The sequence below is a fragment of the Phascolarctos cinereus genome, unplaced genomic scaffold (assembly GCF_003287225.1).
Source record: "Phascolarctos cinereus isolate Bilbo 61053 unplaced genomic scaffold, phaCin_HiC Scaffold_1;HRSCAF=81, whole genome shotgun sequence".
Lineage (NCBI taxonomy): Eukaryota > Metazoa > Chordata > Mammalia > Diprotodontia > Phascolarctidae > Phascolarctos > Phascolarctos cinereus.
The window spans coordinates 170217426-170236547 of record NW_027555514.1 but is presented as its reverse complement, the minus strand read 5'-3'; the positions used below and the strand labels follow the sequence as shown (position 1 = coordinate 170236547).

The 19122-nt window shown below is 36.5% G+C and overlaps 1 protein-coding gene across 5 annotated transcripts in view; it reads left to right on the top strand.

The window, feature by feature from the left end:
- The window catches only part of STK38L (serine/threonine kinase 38 like), a 116228-nt gene that overhangs the window by 9216 nt on the left and 87890 nt on the right, over positions 1-19122 (top strand). The gene's annotated exons all lie outside the window — the stretch shown is intronic.

The window sequence follows — 19122 nt, the reverse complement described above, 5'->3', positions numbered from 1 at the left end:
CCCTTCTACCCCCTGGCAGTTACATATCCTGAAATACTACCCTTTTTTCTCCTGCTGACCTATTCAATAATAATAAGGCTTTGAAGAAATTAAAAAAAAAAAACTTCATCAAAAGGTGGAAAGCCCTGGAGCTAAGTCCTACTTGGTATGTCGTAGTGTTGTTGCCCTCAAGAAACTTTTCTTGCTTCTCCCAAATTCTGTAGCTAAACTTAAAATAACTTCATCAAGTCTATGTTTGGTGAGAGAGGCTGGAAGGTGGAAAAGAGAGGTAAGGAGGCTTCACTTGTGATTTTATCAGTGCAGGGAATTCTTAGCGTAGCGAGTCTTTACACTGATGGAAGTTGGAAACACTTCCACTGTTTATAGTGTTAGGGCATTATTTGTACAACTTATGTTGTTAAAGAGGCTCCCTGGAGTCAGTTCTCGAACTCAGGTCTTATTGACAGCAAGATCTGTCCTCTATCTACCTATCCTTTATCTCAATGAGGGTTTCATGCTGGAAAGAAAAAGGCTAATTATGCCATTCATTTAAGGGCTGGGCATCTGGCTCTAGACCAGACCTCGTACTATCCAAGCATACCTTTTAGTCTGGATAAGCTGCTGGGTGACCATGCAGAAATCACTTTTATTTCTCAGTGTCTCTGGTTCTTCATGTGAAAATGAAGGAAATCATTTCTGTATATTTAAAAAAAACCAAACCACAAAAAGCAAAACAAAACAAAAAAACCCCAAACCAGCAGGATAAGATAGAAAGAGAATTTCATTTAAAATAGTTATTCGGGGCAGCTAGGTGGCGAAGTGGATAGAGCACCGGTCCTGAAGTCAGAAGGACCTGAGTTCAAATCTGGCCTCAGACCAAACAGTTGACATTTATTAGCTGTGTGACCCTGGGTAAGTCACTTAACCCTAATTGCCTAAAAAAAAAATTATTGAATATAGCAGATACTTTAGAGTCTGCCTACCAAAACATGTGCAGGAGCTATACAACTGTGAAACATAAAGATAGGCCTAAATAATTGGACAAATATTAATTACTAATGTACAGGTTGAACCAATATGGTAAAAATGGCAATACTACTTAAATTAATTTACTTGTTAAGTGCTATACTAATCAAACTACCAAAAGCTTAATTTATTTTTTAATTTTTAATTAATTTATTTGATTTAGTAACAATCACTTCCATATGCTTTTGAGTTTAAAATTTTTCTCTCCCTTCCTCCCCACCACCCTCCCTAAGACAGCATGCAATCTGATATAGGCTATACATATATATATATATATATATTCCTATTAAACATATTTTCACATTAGTGATGTTGTGGGTAAGAATTAGAACCAATAGGAGGAACCACAAAGAAAGAGGAAACAAAACACAACAGAAGAAAAAAAATAGCAAATAGTATGCTTCAATCTGCATTCAAACTACATAGTTCTTTCTTTAGATGTGGATAGCATTTTCCATCATGAGGCCTTTGGAGATGTCTTAGATCCTTGTATTGCTGGGAAGGGTTAAATTTTTCACTATTAGTCATCGCACAATGTGGCTGTTACTGTGTACAATGTTCCTTGGTTCTGCTCATTTCACTCAGCATCAGACCATACAAGTCCAGGTTTCTCTGAAGTCAGCCTGTTCATCATTTCTTATAGCACAATAGTATTCCATTACATTCATATACCACAACTTGTTCAGCCATTCCTCAATTGATGGGCATCCTCTCAATTTCCAATTCTTTGCCGCCACAAAAAGAGCAGCTGTAAATATTTTTGTACATGTGGGTCCTTTTCCCATTTGTATGATCTCTTTGGGATATAGCCCTAGAAGTGTTATTACTGGGTCAAAGGATATGCACATTTTTATAGCCCTTTGGGCATAGTTCCAAATTGCTCTCCAAAATGGTTGGATCATTTTACAACTCCACCAACAATGAATTAGTGTTCCAATTTTCCCACGTCTTCTCCAACATTTATCATTTTCTTGTCTTGTCACCTTGGCCAATCTGATAGGTATGATGTGGTACCTCAGAGTTGTTTTGATTTGCATTTGTCTAATCGCTAGTGATTTTGAGCATTTTTTCATATGACTATAGATGGCTTTAATTTCTTCATCTAAGAACTGCCTGTTCATATCCTTAGATCATTTATCAATTGGGGAATGACTTGTATTTCTATAAATTTTACTTAATTCTCTACATATTTTAGAAATGAAGCCCAAAAACTTACTTTATAAAGCAATAACAAAAAAAAACAGAATTCATCTTAAAGAACGAAAGATCAAGAATCTCAAAGGAAATCATGAAAGATATGAAAAAAAAGAAAAAATTCTTTCAAATCATTAAGAATTAGAGAAATACAAATTAAAGCAACTCCAAGGTTTTACCTCACATCTACCAGATTGGCAAAGCTGACAAAAAAAAAAAAAAGAAAATGACATCTCTTGGAGAAGCTGTGGGAAAACAGGAACATCAGTGCAATGTTGGTGGGGCCCTAAATTGGTCCAACAGGTCTTGAAAGCAATTTGGAATTATGTCCTCAAATACTACTAATAAATTAATAATAAAAGCTAGCATTCATATATTACTTTAACGTTTGCAGAATACTTCACAGATGTTATCTCATTTGATCTTCACATCACCTGTGGGAGGTAGGTATTATTATGCCCATTTTACAGAGAGATTAAGTAACGTGCTCAGAGTCCTACAGCTAGTAAATGTCTAAAGCAAGGTTCCAACTCAGTTCTTCCTGACTTCATCCAGGACTCTATGCATCACCTCTGTGTGACTCGAAGTAAGTTACTGAAATTTGCATACTCTTTGACCTAGCAATATGTCTATTAAGCCTGTCTCAAAGACATAGAGAAAGAGGAAAGGGAACTGTATGCACAAAAATATTTATAGCAACTCTTTATAGTGCAAAGAACTGGAACCTAAGGGGGTACCCATCAACTGGGAAATTGCAGAGAAAATTATGGCATCTGAATGTACAGTAACATAAATAATGACAGAGGGGACAAGTTCAGAGAAACTTGGAAAGACTTGGAAGAGCAAATGCAGAGGGAAGTGAGCAGAACCAAGAAAATGGCACATATAATATTTTACAGACAAACAACTTTGAAAGAGTTAAGAACTTGGATCAATACAATGATCAACCTTGATTTGAGGGGACTGATGATGAAGCATGTTACCTACCTCCCAATAAAAGAGGTGATAGGCTCAAGATATGGAATAAGATACATTTATGGACCTGGCCAAAGGTGGAAATTTATTTTGCTTAACTATGCGTTTTTGTTACAAGGGATTTTCCTCCCCCCCAACTCCTCCTACCCATTGAAGAAAAATATGGGAGGGAGAAAAAAAGAAGTGCCTGTTAATTAAAAAAAAAAGTTAAAAAAATAAAATGAAGGGATTTGAACTAGACACTAAGTTTCCTTACAACTTTACGTTCTATGATCCTATGAAACCTCCATTGTTTTTTCCCAGTCCCAATTAGAAGTGATTTCTCTTGCTCTTTGACCTCTTCTTCATACTTATCCACTTTTATATTAAAATATAAACTTTTTGAGAGCAGGGATTATACCATATTTTATTTTTTATTTCCCATATATAGCTCAGTACTTTGCATGTAGTAGTTAAGTCAATTCAACAAGCATGTATTAAGCACCTACTGTATGTCATTCACTGTTATAAAAGAAAAACCAGCCCATGCTTTTGAGGGGCTCACAGTCTTATGGGAGTGACAACATGCAAACAACCATGTGCAAATAAAATATATCCAAGATAAGTTAGAAATAATCAATACACTTGGAATCAGGGAGATCATGAAAGGCTTCCTATAGAAGGTAGGATTTTAGCTGCTATCTGAAGGAAGCCAAGAGATGAAGAGGTCGATGTTTGGATTTCAAAATACATAGAAGGGAGTAATTTATAAGAAGACTAGAAAAGTAAGAATGGTTCAGTTTTTAAAAGGTTTTAAAACTCAAACAGAGGATTTTATGTTTCTGGAGTTCATTGAATAGGGTGATAGTATGGTCAGGCTTGCTCTTGGGAAGATCAGTTTGACCGCTGAGTGGAGGATGGATTGGAGTAGTGAGAAACTTGAGAAAAGGAAACCAGACAGCAGGTTCTTACAATATTTTAGTTGTAATGTATTACAATGGCCTGCACCAAGGTAGTGGCAGTGTCAGAAGAGAGAAAGAGATGTTGAAATGGTAGAATCAACAGGATTTGGTAACTGATTGGATATGGGGGTGGGGTTGGCTGGAAGAGAGTGAGGAGTCAAAAAGGTGGTGAGCCTGGGTGACCAGAAGAATGGTGGTAGCCTAGATACCAGAGTTAATAGGAAAGCTAGGAGAGGGAGTGTTGGAGGAGAATGATAAAGAGTTTAGCTTTGGACTTTGTGAGTTTAAGGTGCCTGCAAGGTATCCATTTTGACATGTCTGATGGGAAATTGGAGAGGTGAGACTGATGTTCAGGAGAGAAGTTAGGGTTCAGCATAGTAGGCTTTTAGTAATTGCCTGTTGAATGGAATGGCATGAAATTGAGCTGCTGGAATTCCCCAAAGCCGTAAATCAAAATGGAGCCTGGTAGCAGCAAGTGCACAGGATTCGCAATTATCTGCCGTGAGAGGAGGAGAGTACAGTAGAAAGCAAGTTAATACTAACTTTTGCTTTAAGTTTTTACCATACTTTTAAAAGTTTTCTTAAAGATAATATACCTAGTCTAAGTCATTGTCTCTGGTTGTGAATTCCTTTTTATCCTCTTTTCTAATCTATTTCCCACATTACCAATTATTTTTGAATAACATAGATTAACACCATAATTTTTTAAAAGTGGGATTCTACCTTGTAGATTAAGTGATATCATATATTATTTATAGATTTTTTAAACTAGGATAAGATTGGAGTTAAATGAAAAAAATTTCAAAAAGCCAAGATTTTGCATTTTAGATGACTTTAATATCAGAAGCCATTTCAAAGAAGTACTTTGTGTTTGTAAAGTACTTCAGATTCTCAGACTAGAAGGGATGCAAGCTCACCAAATATTTTCTCCCATTTTACAGGCCTATTTTTTGTAGGTCTTATTATTTTCTCTGCCTTGTTGACTGGAAAGCTGAAGTGGGAAATAGTTATGTGACACAAATTAATGGGCTATTTGAATTAGAATCACATCCTTTGAATTTCTAGACCAAGTATTGGCAGTTTGGTTATTCCTTAGTGTGATTAGGGGAACTAAGAAGTGTTATTGGTGTCCTGAAGAGAATGGAAGTAAAAGAAATTTAAAAAAAAAATGGACTGGAAGGATGGTAACTAGGTGTCCAGTGGATTGAGTGCTGGGCCAGAAGTCAGGAAGATCTGAATTCATATCTGCCTCAGTTACTAGCTGAGCAAGTCACTTCACCTTTTTTTCTGCCTCAGTTTCCTCATCTGTAAAATAAGGGCACATCAAATGTGATAATATTTGTATGGCAACCTGGCATGTAGTAGACACTTAATGCTTATTTTTTAATTTTTTAATTTTTTTTTTGGTTTTGGTTGGTTAAAGAATATTGTGTGGTAGGCATTAAATTTGCAGGTGCTACCATCATCTATTTTGGGAGCCATTTAGTGATACCAAGTTTGTATTTAGTTTGGTCTGCTGACAATCTGCTTCTGTATCTGAGGTGTGCTCTTGCAAAAAGCATATGAGGTAAATCTTACTTGCAACTTTCAAAGTTAAAAAAATTAAACAACTTCAATAGTTAAAATTCCTAGACATGTTTCTGTACCACACTTTTTACTTTTTAGAATTAGGCAGAAATTGAGGAATATTAACATTAATTTTTATATAATAGTAGAAGTTTCCAGGGCCATATCTTGAATGCACAAAGAATTTGTTACGGAAGATTTAGCTTGTAGAGATGGCACTGGGAGACCTTTGTGGGAGTCTTCAATAGTTATAAAACTGGAACTTGAGGCTAACCAGGGATGCATTTCCCAGACTTCAAGAGGAACAAAAGGGAATTTAGTGGATCTAGAACATGTGGGATCTGGCTCAATTGAAGTCAGATAGTTCCTCTTATTCTCCCTCAGAGCTTTTCTTTTTCTGCTAGATTGTCTTTCACTAGGCTGAATACACCTAAGGAAGAAAGTAAGTGTGATTTCATTTTTTGTGTTGCTGGAGTAAAAAGCCCTCACCCAGGTGGAAAGATTTGATATGACATGATCTGAGGAATACTTAGTGACAGATTCCTAAAATAAAAAGCATTGCTTTGGGGCTATTTTGATGTGCTAAATCTGTAAAATACTTGTTTTTAAAAAATGCAAAAGCAAAGATTTTCCTTAATAAATGGGAGTATTAAAAGTTTGAAAAGGAACATTTGTTGGTAAAGAAAGCTTTGGGTTATAGTCCTTGTTTCTTCTTCCCTTGTTTTGTAACATTTGTGAAGACTTTTCCTACCACTTTCTCTTACCAATGAATGGCTTAACCATATAACTAAAATAAACCTTAAGGAAGGGAAAAAAGTCAATAGAAATTCCTGTAGGTGATAGTAAGCTAAGCATTCTAACTACTCACTGTAATTAAGTATCCCTTGCTGAAGAGAAGATCAGAGATGACAAATAGGGATGACCTTGGGGGCTGTTCAATCCCTAGTAATCTTCTTACTGAGTAGGAACTGGATAGTAAGAAGCCAGGTAAAATGGGGGTGTGGATTTGTGGGATGAAAACAAGATTAAGATGCTTCCCTAGTCCCTACAGGAAAGCAGTAACCCACAGACTTCATTTTTTACTTCATCAAGACTTCAATTTAAAATCAAATAGAGTATTCTCATGCTTAATGGCACATTGTTGTTGTTCAGTTGTTTCAGTTGTGACTGACTCTTTGAGACCCCATTTGGGGTTTTCTTGGCAAAGATTAATGCAGTAGTTTGCATTTCCTTCTCCAGATCATTTTACAAATGAGGAGACTAAGGCAAACAGGGTCAAATGACTTACCCAAGGTAATACAACTAGTTAGTGTCTGAGGCTGGATTTGAACTCAAGTCTTCCTGACTCCAGGGCCTGCGCCCTATCCACTCTGCCACCTAGCTGCCCCTTGGTGGCATATTACTGCTTCTCTATGTTAATATGCTATCTTTAGGCACTACTGACTCATTATGCAATGTATGCCTTAAGTTTTTCCCGTATAGGATTGTGCTGATTCAACCGTCTACCCATGCCTCATCTCCTTTATGACCACTTAAGCATAGAGGGAGAACAGAAGAATGGAGTTCATGAGAGTCCTCTAGGCAAAGTGAAAGGAACCCTGGGGAAGAGAGAGTAGCTGTGCCATATGATATCTAGGCCATTCCTCCCATTTCACAAATGAGGAAACTGAGGCAGGAGAAGGTACGGGATTTGCCTAAAGCTACACAGTGTCTGATGTGGGACTTCAACTCAGTCTTCCAGAATTCAAGTCCAGCATTCTATCCACCAAACCAGTGGTGTCAAGCTCAAATAGAAACAAGGACCACTAAATTGAACAGAAGGATTCCTGCTGGACCATATGTTATCTGTGTTCTTTTGTATTTTTATTCTGTTAAATATTTCCCAATTACATTTTACTCTGGTTCAGGCCTCACTCCCTGGAGTGTGATGGACTCCTATCCCATACTATGCTGCCTCATAAAGCTTAACCTCTTACCTTGCGTTGTTTTCACCTGGTCTCCAAATGGGGACCTTTCTTGTTTTAGGTAAATATGATAACCACTGTACCACAGAAACCAGCTAAAAACTTACAGCATTCAGTATTCCCAAGTAGTCATCTATCTAAGTATTAATCATTCCTCACCCTCTATGGCTTCCAAGATCAGGAATGCTCAGGGTGGCATGGTGTCCTTTGAACACCTATATTTCTCCATCTGTCACTTGATGATGAGGAGATGACAAAGTTGGGCATTCTAAAGATCTGTGCCTCTCCATCAGCACTGAAATCATGGAAGATACAAGATGTCAAATATATCGTCCATTGTTTGTCCCTTAGTACCACTTTTCTCCCAATATTTGTATGTGTATGTATAAATACACACACACACACACACACACACACACTCGCTCTTGCGCTCGCTCTTTCTCTCTCTCTCTCTCTCTCGCAGACATAGCATTTGGGCTCTAACCTCAAGGTCAAAACATAGAAGACATTCTACCACATATAGTTGACTTGTGGCAGGTTTGCTGGCATTCATCAGTTTATTGCCAGTAATGAGAAAAGGGTTTTTTTGAAAAAAGTTGTTTTGAACTTTGCAAATGAAAAAAATGAGCATTTCAATATAGAGTAGAACACAAAAAGAAAGTTGTATATTAAACCTTGTATATGAAATCATGTATAAGAAACCTTTTCCATTCTGCTTGCTTTAAAAAAAAATATTTAATTTAAAAAATGTTACAAGGGCCTTCTTTTAAATTTTCTTCCTTTTTATTTTTGTCATTACTTTAGCTACTCCCCTTCATTCTCACTAACAAAAGAAAATCAAAACCTTTGTAATAAGCATAGTAGAGCAAAACATACCCACATCATGGTCAAAAAAAAAACCAAATTTCCTTCCACACATTGAGTCTGAGCAGTAACACATTTCATGTAGGTCCCTTGCAGATGTGGGAGGGGTCATTGCTTTCATAATAATTCTTAAGTCTTTCAAAACTGTTTTTGTTTACATTGCTGTTATTGTATTACTAATTCTTCTTTTTCTGCTCACTTCATTCTGTATCAGTTCATACTTCTCAGGATTTTCTGAAATCATCTCTATTGCCCTTTCTTTTTACTTTTCTCTTGACATACAAAAATATGCCTCTCAAAGTTTCTATTCAGTTCTGGTCTTTTTTTTTTCTTTAAATCAGAAATGCTTGAAAGTCCAATTTCTCCTTGCAGAATTTTAATCAGTTTTGTGAGTAAGTTAATCTTGATTGCTTATGACTTTTGCCTTTTTAGAATATTGAGTGCCAAGATCTCTTCTCCTTACGAAGTAGAAACTGTTAAGTCTTGTGTGATCTTTTTTCTTTCTGGCTGCCTGAAATATATTTTCTTTAATCTGGAAGCTCTGGAATTTGGCTATGGCATTCCTAGCACTTTTCCTCTTGGGGTTTCTTTCAGGAGGTGATTAATGGATTGTTTTCACTTTGTCCCCTGGTTCTAATAGATCTGGGCAGTTTTCATTTATCATTTCTTGAGTTAGTGTTCAGGCTTTTAAAAAAAAATACTGGTTTTTCAAGGAGACCAATGATTCTTGAATTATCTCTCTTTGACCCATTTTCAGGTCATATAGCAGATCCCATACATTTTCTTCCATTTTTTGAATATCTCAATTTTGAGCTAATATTTCTTACAGTCTTTTGGAGTCATTGGTTTTGATTTGGTCTGTTCTGATTTTTGTGGAGTCCATTACTTGGGTAAGTGGCATTCTGTTCTAAACTATTTACTTTCCTTCCAGTTCTTTCCTCCAAATAGTTTTTTTTTAATTCCTTCATTTCTTCTAGGTAATATGTAGTTCTTGTGGAAGATGTTTTTTTCTTTGTCTCTCTTCTTACAGTTGTTAGTTGTTAATTTTTCCTTCTAAGTTGGATTTTTGGGTATCTGGGTCTGTTATACATCTTTTTTAGTGATTTGTATCTTCATGTATTTATTCATCTTTTTGGGCTTTATTACAGGCCTGGCTCTGCCTCCTACTTTAGTTTTGGGTGGGGTATGTCCCTTGATTTCTTCTGCTGATCTCCACCTTTTCAGAATTACATTGTACACTCTCCCACCCCCATCTTTGGGGTTAAATATACTTAAAATACTAGAATATTTCTACTCTTGGGAATTTGAACTTAATGTATGAATGAACTTAATGTAATGAACTTAATGGCTCACTGTCTAGTTTGACCTTAAATTGACACAGCTAGAGCAAGGTATAGGATTTCTTTTCTTTGTTTGACCAGTATTTCACGTATGCCATGTATCTCTTGTATGCTCAGAATAATAAAATCTTAAAGAGGAGGAGGAACTAGAAGATCATTTAATCCAACTCCAGTTTATATATACGTATACACATAAAATGATGCATTCTGTGGGACTGCAGCATGGTAAAGTAGAAAGATAACTGACTAAAGTCAGGACCTCTGTTCAAATGATGACTGCTTCATAACTAACAAATCACTTGATTTATCTGAGCCTCAGTTTATTTAGCTATAAAAGGCGGGTGTTGGTCTTTATGACCAAACTCTAAATCTTTGATCCTAGTTTAGTTATTATAAAATTGTTTTCTTTTTTTATTTTCTTTTTGATGAGGCAATTGGGGTTAAATGACTTGCCCAGGGTCACACAGCTAGTAAGTGTCAAGTGTCTGAGGCCGGATTTGAACTCAGGTCCTCCTGCCTCCAAGGCTGGAGCTCTATCCATTGTGCCACCTAGCTGCCCCATAAAATTGTTTTCTTCCAGAATTTTTACTCTAGGATTTTTTTTTAGAGTATAGACTCTTTGGAAGCAGTATTGCATCATTTGTTATATTTCTATCCCCCAGTACTTAAAGCAGCAAACTTTTAAAAAATGCTCGTTGATTGATGGACATATCCAACAAGTAATCACCCAGCCCTCATTTAAAGGGCTTCATTGGTGGAGATTTCTGAAATCATCCAGTTTCATTTTTGGACACTTTGGATTGTTAAAGAAGTTCCTCTTTTTTTATTGAACTGAAATTGGCCTCCATCATTGCTCCTAGTTTTGACATCTGAAACCAATCAAAATAAATTTAATCAAAACTCTGCAATACAGTTCTTCAAATACTTGGAGACATTTATTCTGCCTCTCTGCCCATTCCCTTTTACCCTGCCCCCCCTCCAAGTTGTCTTTTGCTCTAGGCTAAACATCATGGGTTCCTTCAATCCATTTCCTTACAACATGTTCTGAGTTACCTTCTCATTCTGGTTGCCCTCCTCAGGATATACTCTAGTTTGCTAGTATCCTTCCTAAAATATAGCACCTGGGCCTGAAAACAATATTTAGATTTTACCCAGAAATAATAGGCAGTCTCTTTCTATTACTTAAGATATGTAAGACTGACATTAACATAAAACGTGAAACATGAAACATTTCATTATTTAAGGGACTGATCATCCATTTTATGGCTTTTCCAAATCTCTACCATCTTGCTGCTTTGGACGTTTCATTGCACATTAAGGCTTGTTTTTTTTTTTTCCTCGAAGCCTACAGTAGCAAAGAGAAGTGAAACCCAAATAGAGCAATCTAATTACTCTGGTAAAAGATAATGGTGGGGAAGAAAGTTGATGGAAAGGATCTTTGATCTTGGGCTTTGGTCTTTTTTCTTTTTCTATGGGTAGTGTGAACAGTGAATAACTTATTCTATCTTCCCCTTCCTTATAAGAACAGTGCGATATTTGTTAGTTTTATTGCTGCATATATTGCAATCAATCCTATACAGTAAATATTTATGACATACATAAAATTTGGGGGGAGGCAAAATAAGATTTATGATTTGTACTGTGGGAATATGGATGTTTAAATGTTTTCATGTACTACCTATAACTCAAACTTATCTGGGATGTAAAGGTATCTGTTAATTTTGGGTAATGAAGTAAATTATGATAAAAATAAATTATTTCCAGATAAATGAATTAACATTCATTTGTGAAGAGGTAAGCAAAAGTTTATTAATTTCTAGTATCTGTTTCTGAGCTAGACAGATAAACTCTGTGTGTGTGTGTGTGTGTGTGTGTGTGTGTGTGTGTGTGTGTAATAAACTATCCAATGAAAGAATTGAATAATCTATTTTGTAGGCTTTTCTTTTGACTCATAGCCATCAAATTTATGAAATTCTGCTTTGTATCTAACCTAAGCCTCCCTTCTTTTACCTCAAGCTCATTTCACTTATTTAGACTATGGTTGAGTGGAAGAACAGCCAGTAGTCATGCTTTCTACTAATATATAGAACTTTATTTTGTTCACTTCCCTAAATGCTTTCAAATGTTCATAGATATTGATCCTGACTAGCTGTTATATAATCCATAGAAATGGCACATTTGGGTTGTGCAAGTAGGTCTGTCATAGGCTTGTTTGTTTTGGTCGCTTTCTATGGAGTGCCCCCTGTTTGGATGAGCTAAATCTTAATTGATTGTGTTTTTTTTTAAATATCTGTCTGATACTTAGTTATTCTACTGATTTATATAATTTTTTTGGCTCCCTCTCCCCACACTTGTAGATCCACTTCTTTTTGACCCATTTAAAAAGAGTTTCAGGGTTTTACATCTGTGTGTATGTGTGTGTATGTCTCAGTAAGATCTCCCCTAAATTACCTGGATATGTATTATATTGAACATAGTAGTGGCTCTTAGAATCTGAGTAGCTAACAAGTGATCAGTCTTTTGCTGAAGCCTTCCGCTTGAGGGGGGAGCCCACGGATGTCTGAGACAACTCATTCCACTTTTGGTTAGTTCTATTTGTTAGAAAGTTTGTCCTTATATCAAGCCCAAATAAGGAGAGCTATAGTTTCCATCCATTGTTCTCCACTTTGCTCCCTGGGCCAAACTGAACAAGCCTAATGCTTCTTCCATGTGACAGACTTGAATACTTGAAAACAACTCTCCTGTCCTGCCAGTGCCTTTTCTCCAAGCTTGTGTGGCCCTGCCAGAAACCTGGTAGGTGCCAGGCCCAACTCCAGATTTTTCCAATTCCACACAAGGTGTATCTTAATTTTCTTATTTTTTTTTAAATGGATTTCATTCTCTGTGGTGGTCTTTTGTTTCTATAGCTGTAAGTCTTATCCAGTCTTTTACAATTAATCTTTGGTTGACTTAGAGACCTCCTTGATCTCTCTCAAAAAAAAAAAGCCAAGCCATTTAGTAGGTATTATTTTAAAATTAAAGTTATTTAAACTAGTTTTGGTTTAATTTTTTGTTTTTTAGAATTTCTTAATAGGCTGTTTCAAAATCAAGTCTGGAATCATTCCTCTCTTAGTTGTCTGGACAGCACTGATGGGTTAAAAATTAGAGAGATAAGTTTTTCTTTTTTTAAAAAAGTCTTGGAGTATAAAAAAAATCTTTTATATTCATAATCATTGAGCTCCAAGTGTAGATAGTAGTGCTATAGAAAATGAAGGCAAGTAAGGTTACATAGAAAACTAGGGTGGTGGTGGGGGAAAGTAAGAGGTTAGACTCTGGGGGGGAAATACATTCAAAGAGAGTATTCCCTACCGACTTATGCAAAAAAAAAAGAGAGGGGGGCTGGGAAAGAGAATAAAATTTTTGTTTGTTTCATTTTGTTGAACACTTTCAGCATGTTTTTCTCATAGTCTTCCAGCAAGGGTTCCCGTTGGAGCTTGGTATATATATGGCTGCTGTACTGTGGCGCTTGCCTGGATTTTACCTTTCGTTCCTATTTCAGGAGCTTGGGTGACCTGGAAGTTTGGGTTAGAACATGGACAGTCCTCAGAAATGAACAGCTGCCACATTTGTGATGCACATTGAACTTGATATTTGGGGGGAATTCAGACCAATTATGTCGAGGAGCCTCACTTTGTTTTTGGTTAATGGAAACCCATTCACCCTTTGCTTACCTGTCATATGGGAAAATAATTGATGTATATTGGATTGGCTTTAAACTTGGTATTGGGATTATAGGACATTGGAATGAGGAGATAGAGCCTTATATAAAATAACAATAATGTAGTGTTTAGCATCTTAGAGTTTACAAAGTTCTTCACCAAACCTTACGGGCGGGTAGTACAATATTATTATCCCTGTTTTACAAGTGAAGAAACTGAATATTAGAGATGTGCAAATTAATTGGAACTCCAGCTGAGGTTTTGTGCTACAAATCACTTCTCTTTCCACCAGGATGACAATGTTATTTCTGTAAACCAGGGCAATAGCAAAGCAGGAGTTTAACATTGTTCAAGATTTTTTGGGGGGGCAAAGTTCATGTTGACTGGTCTGAGATGATATGATATAAACAAAGGAATGAAATGATACCTTCAGCTTAGACTATGGAGTTTTTCAGTAGAATACTCCACAAGAGAACCAAAGAAATTTATTGCTAGTTGTCACCGTAACATTTGATCAGGTTGAAGTTCTTTGGGATCCACAAATTGGTAACTAACCTGTTACCACATTACTATGTCAGTCATAGTTAGATTGAACTTATTGTTTCTTTGGCGGTGTTGATTTTTGGGTATTGAAAATAATGGCCGTAAACTGAGAGGAAAAGGAAAAATAGTAATGTGGCCGGGGAGGGGGATAGCTAGATAAGATGTATAGAACACTGTTCATGCCTATATTAAACACATATTCAGAGATTTTAAGTAACTTATCGTTCTTTGGAATATGGAGAAATGCCAAGTAGTTTTTAGTTTTAAGATAAATATCTACATAAAGAGAGCATAAAGTGCTCATGGCTTTAATGTTAGAACTAGCCAAACAAATCAGTAAAAAAAAAATTCTTTTAAAATTTGTATTCATAAGTAGTAGTTTTCTAATTCTAATGATTTAAAATTTAAAATAATTATTTTCATTGAATTGAGTATGTATGCTCTCCTTGTAGGTTAAAATGGCTATTCACACTTGGTTCAGGTCTACATCAATTGACTTACCTTTTTTTTTTACTTTTTTTTATTAATTTATTTTGATTTGTCAACAATTACTTCTGTAAGCTTTTGAGTTTTAAATTTTTCTCCCTCTCCCTCCCCAAGATGGCACACAGTGTGATATATAGGCTGTATATACATTCCTGTTGAACATATTTTCACATTAGTCATGTTTTAAGGAAGAATTAGAACCAATAGAAGGAACCACAAGAAAGAGGAAACAAAACAAAATAGAAGAAAAAAAAGAGCAAATAGTATGCTTTGATCTGCATTCACACTCCATAGTTCTTTCATTGGATGTGGATAGCATTTTCTGTCTTGAGACTTTTGGAGATTTTGACTTACCATTTTTTAGGAACAGATTATAATTTATTTTGGGTAACTCTCAAGTATGTTTTTCTTACAGTCTTCCAGCCAGGATCCCCTTTGGAGCCTCATATATATGGCTGCTGGTTTATAGGGCTTCCCTGGGTTTTACCTTTGATCCTTATTTTCTTTATGTTCTTAGAATTTTAAAGTTGCTGAGTAGGTTACCCATTATTTTATACAAAAACAAATTCAAATTCACCTATGGGTAGAAAATAACCATGAATAGTTTCTTATCCATTTTTTTGGGGGGGGGTTAGGCAAATGGGGGTTAAGTGACTTGCCCAGGGTCACACAGCTAGTAAGTGTTATGTGCCTGAGACTGGATTTGAACTCAGGTCCTCCTGAATCCAGGGCCAGTAGTACTCTATTCACTGCACCACCTAGCTGCCCCTCCATATTTTTCTTAGAAGTGGTTACTACATATGTCTAATGGAAATATTATAGCAACGTTAGTAACTGTCACATTTCCTTCAGTGATTGTTCATTATATTGTTGTGATTAGAAAGATTTTAGCCTATCTGGAATATTGTTCATTCAGCATACCAACACTTGAATGTCTCTTCTGTGTCCTGGACTTATTGAATGTTTTGGGGCTACAAAGTAAGTTATAGGATCCTATGATCCTCTGTGACCTTGGAGGTCATCAAGTCTAACACCCACATATTATAGATGAGGAAACTGAAGCCCAGAGATATTAAATGACTTGGCCAAAGTTACATGTGTAGTAATTGGCAGAGTCAGGATTTAAGCTGAGTCCCTATGACTATAAATCCAATATTTTTTACATGATACTATGAATTATAATTAGGGTGGGTAAATTAATGGAAAAGTTTTCCAGCTTTATTCCAGCACTGGCATATTGCATTTTCTCCTTTACTGACAATGAAAGGCTATTTGGTTGCTCCCCCCCCCCCCAACACTGTTTAAAGAGCGTTGCACTAAAAGGCTGCGTTTAGATCATCTTGCAGATTGAATTCCATATTTGTCTTGGACGGAAGTCTAGATTTCTGTCTGGGGTGATTGAATCTGTACTTTGTGAGACTGGGTGCAACTTCCTGCTATTCAGGGGTGGGATCATCTTGTCAACAGGCATTCATCTTAGAAGATGAGGTCACTTAAAAGAAACAAAACCCCTTCCCCCTCATGTGGTTTTGTTTTTTAACACTTCTGTCCGTTCTCACTTCAATAGGTAGTGGGGCTGGTGCACCTGCCTGCTATGAAGTCTTGAGGACTCATTGTAAACACCCTTGCCTCTGTGGGTTGGGCTCCTCTTTTAACCCTTTGAATGCATGTCAGTGTTGCAAGTCACTGATAGGCAAAGGAAAGTTTTGCATGCAAAAGCAAGGTTGGAGGCAGGGGCAAAGAGGCTAAAGAATTGGTGTGGGGGGAGACTGATGAAATACTCATGGACTACACAGCTCCCAACTTTTGTATCCTAGAGTGGTTAAGCTCCATCCTATATTTTTGTATTTAAGGTATAATGTGATAATCAGAGAGAAAAAATCTTGATATGGTATAATTTAAATCATTTGAGCCAATGTAGCTTTTGAACTTCCTGCTTTGTGCTCACATTGACAAAAAAAACCCATTTTTTACTTAATTTCCTTATTCTTTGTTTGCATGTGAGTTTTTTATTTTTAAAGACAAAAAAAAAAGTTGGGGTTTTTATGCTTTCCTAAAAGGCAGCTAGGTGGCATAGTGGATAGAGTGCTGGGCCTGGAGTGAAGAAGACTCATGTTCCCGAGTTCTAATCTGGCCTCAGACGCTTGCTAGCTGTGTGACCTTGGGCAAGTCACTTAACCCTGTTTGCCTCAGTTTTCTCATCTGTAAAATGAGCTGGACAAGGAAATGGCAACCCCAAATGGGGTCGGGAAGAGTAGGACATAACTGAAAAATGACTGAAAAACAACAAGAGCCTTGGGATGGATACAGTTTACTTTATGGAGTCTGCATGGCAGTGTTTTGTAACTAAAGTATGGGTGATGAGGAGACTTGGAAGGCAGTGATCATACTTTGGTTCCAGTGCTGCCACTCATTTGGGTGATATAGTGGAAGGAAGACTAGAGTTAGTGCCAGGAAGGTCCTGACACTAGTTGTGAGACGTGGACCATTCACTTAGTATCTCTGAGTCTCAGTAAATGGTATTAATAAAACCTCATGGAGTGTTTGTGAGGATCAAATTGGGCAGTGGACATGAAGTGACGTGTGTGTGTGTGTGTGTGTGTGTGTGTGTGTGTGTGTATACACACACACACACATATATATTTACACATACATATATGTGTATATGGGTGTGTGAACTCTTATTAACCTAACTGAGCCTCAGTTTTTAAATCTATAAAATGCTCATAATACATGTCCTGGCTGTTTTATAAGATTGTTCTACTAAGGGTCAAATAAAACAATATTTGAAAGCTTTTTGCAAAAGTTATGAAATTACTAAGAAATGAATACAGTTTTTCTAAGTTTTATTGTTGCCTTATCTTTTTCATAGACTTGAGTGGTTTCCTACATTGAACAACCAATATAGAAACCACCTTTGTAACTGCAAAAAATGTTGAACAAAAGTGACCCCAAAATGACCACATCTGACAATAGCTGGAACATTTCCACACCCACAGTCTCTCACCTCTCTCCAGAGAAGAGGGAAATGTTTCTTTTATTATCTGTTCTCTAGAACCAAAATTAGTTCTTAAAGTTTATCTGAGTTTAGCTGCTTTTTTTGTGTTGTTTTTGTTTAAATTACTGTAATCATTACATACATTGTTCTCTTGGTTCTGCTTGATTGGTTTTGTATCAACTTATACATTTTCTTGTATTTCCCAGAATTCCTTCTAGATTAAATACAAAACTGTGCATAAAACATAGTTGGAACTTTCTGCTATGTTCAAGTGTATTTTTGTTTCATTATGGAAATGTCCAAAAAGAGACCTTGGATAAGTATTTTTAATTTCAGATTAACACTAATTTGCAGTATACCTTTAAGTTGGTTGTTAACCTCTCTCTACTTAGGTCCTCATCTGAAAATGGACATGACGAGGATGAAGAATAATTCATTGAATATTTGCTGTTGTTACACGAAAGCCTAGTACAGCAGATTCTTTCAGTGTCTCTGTTGGCAAAATGGAAGTCTCAGTAATAGTAATTTTAAGGAGTAATACTAATTTAGGGAGGGATTCCTTAAACTTGATAAGGTCCTTCTGTTTGTGAATGACTTCTTGCTGAATGCATTAAGCCCTGAAGTGCTGTAAAGTCCATAATCACTTAAAAGTATTTGACCTAACCTTCTACAGAGAAAGAAGAATAAAGTGGGTAAAGGATGTCTGCTGTAAACATGATGACATGCCATTAGAGGGAAGACCTATAGAGTTTTCCAATGCTATCTACATCTTGAACAGTTAGTAGGCCAAAGATTTGAGATGTAGTAGTCCCCAGTTAGTGGCCTTGATTTAAATAGGCAAGTGAAAGTGGGCCAGATTACCTTCACAAAACTTCTTTCATGACCCCAGACTTTTCTTGGAAACAAATGTCTTTCTTTGTTTACTGTTTACCCAAATGTCATGTGGCCATGAGTCTTAGAACCCTACACTCTTGAAAGAATTAAAAATTAGTATCACCTAGAGAATAATGGAGAGGCGAGTAGTGAGTATGTGCATGGAACAGAAAAGGAGTTTCAAGGAAGAACCTGAGTGAAAGATGTTATCAGGTGTATATGTGAGCCAAATAGAACGTAAGACTGATCTTGTACCGAGAACAGGGGATGGCAGATAGACAGTCCACATACTTCACCTAATATCCTTGAAATATCAGGAGAAAGTGATGAAGGCTGCCAACATGATGGGTGGGCCTCCATGTGGTGAACCTCTAAGTGAACGTGGACAAGATTCACATAGGATGGCCAAACATAGATGTGTTTCATCTTCCACCATTGGATGGAACATCCACATTCATAAAATCACAGCTCCATTTGAATAGGAAACAGCAAATATGAGGAATTTGGAGAAACATGGTAAGAATGAAATCAGATGTTGTTAAATGGTGAGGTATAGAAGAGTGCTTCCATTTGTAGGTGGGACAGAAATGATTCTATAACTTGATTTCCTTTTTATTTTTTTCAGTTTTTTATCTCAAATGCTTTTGATGTATTTATTATTCTCGTATAATCAGG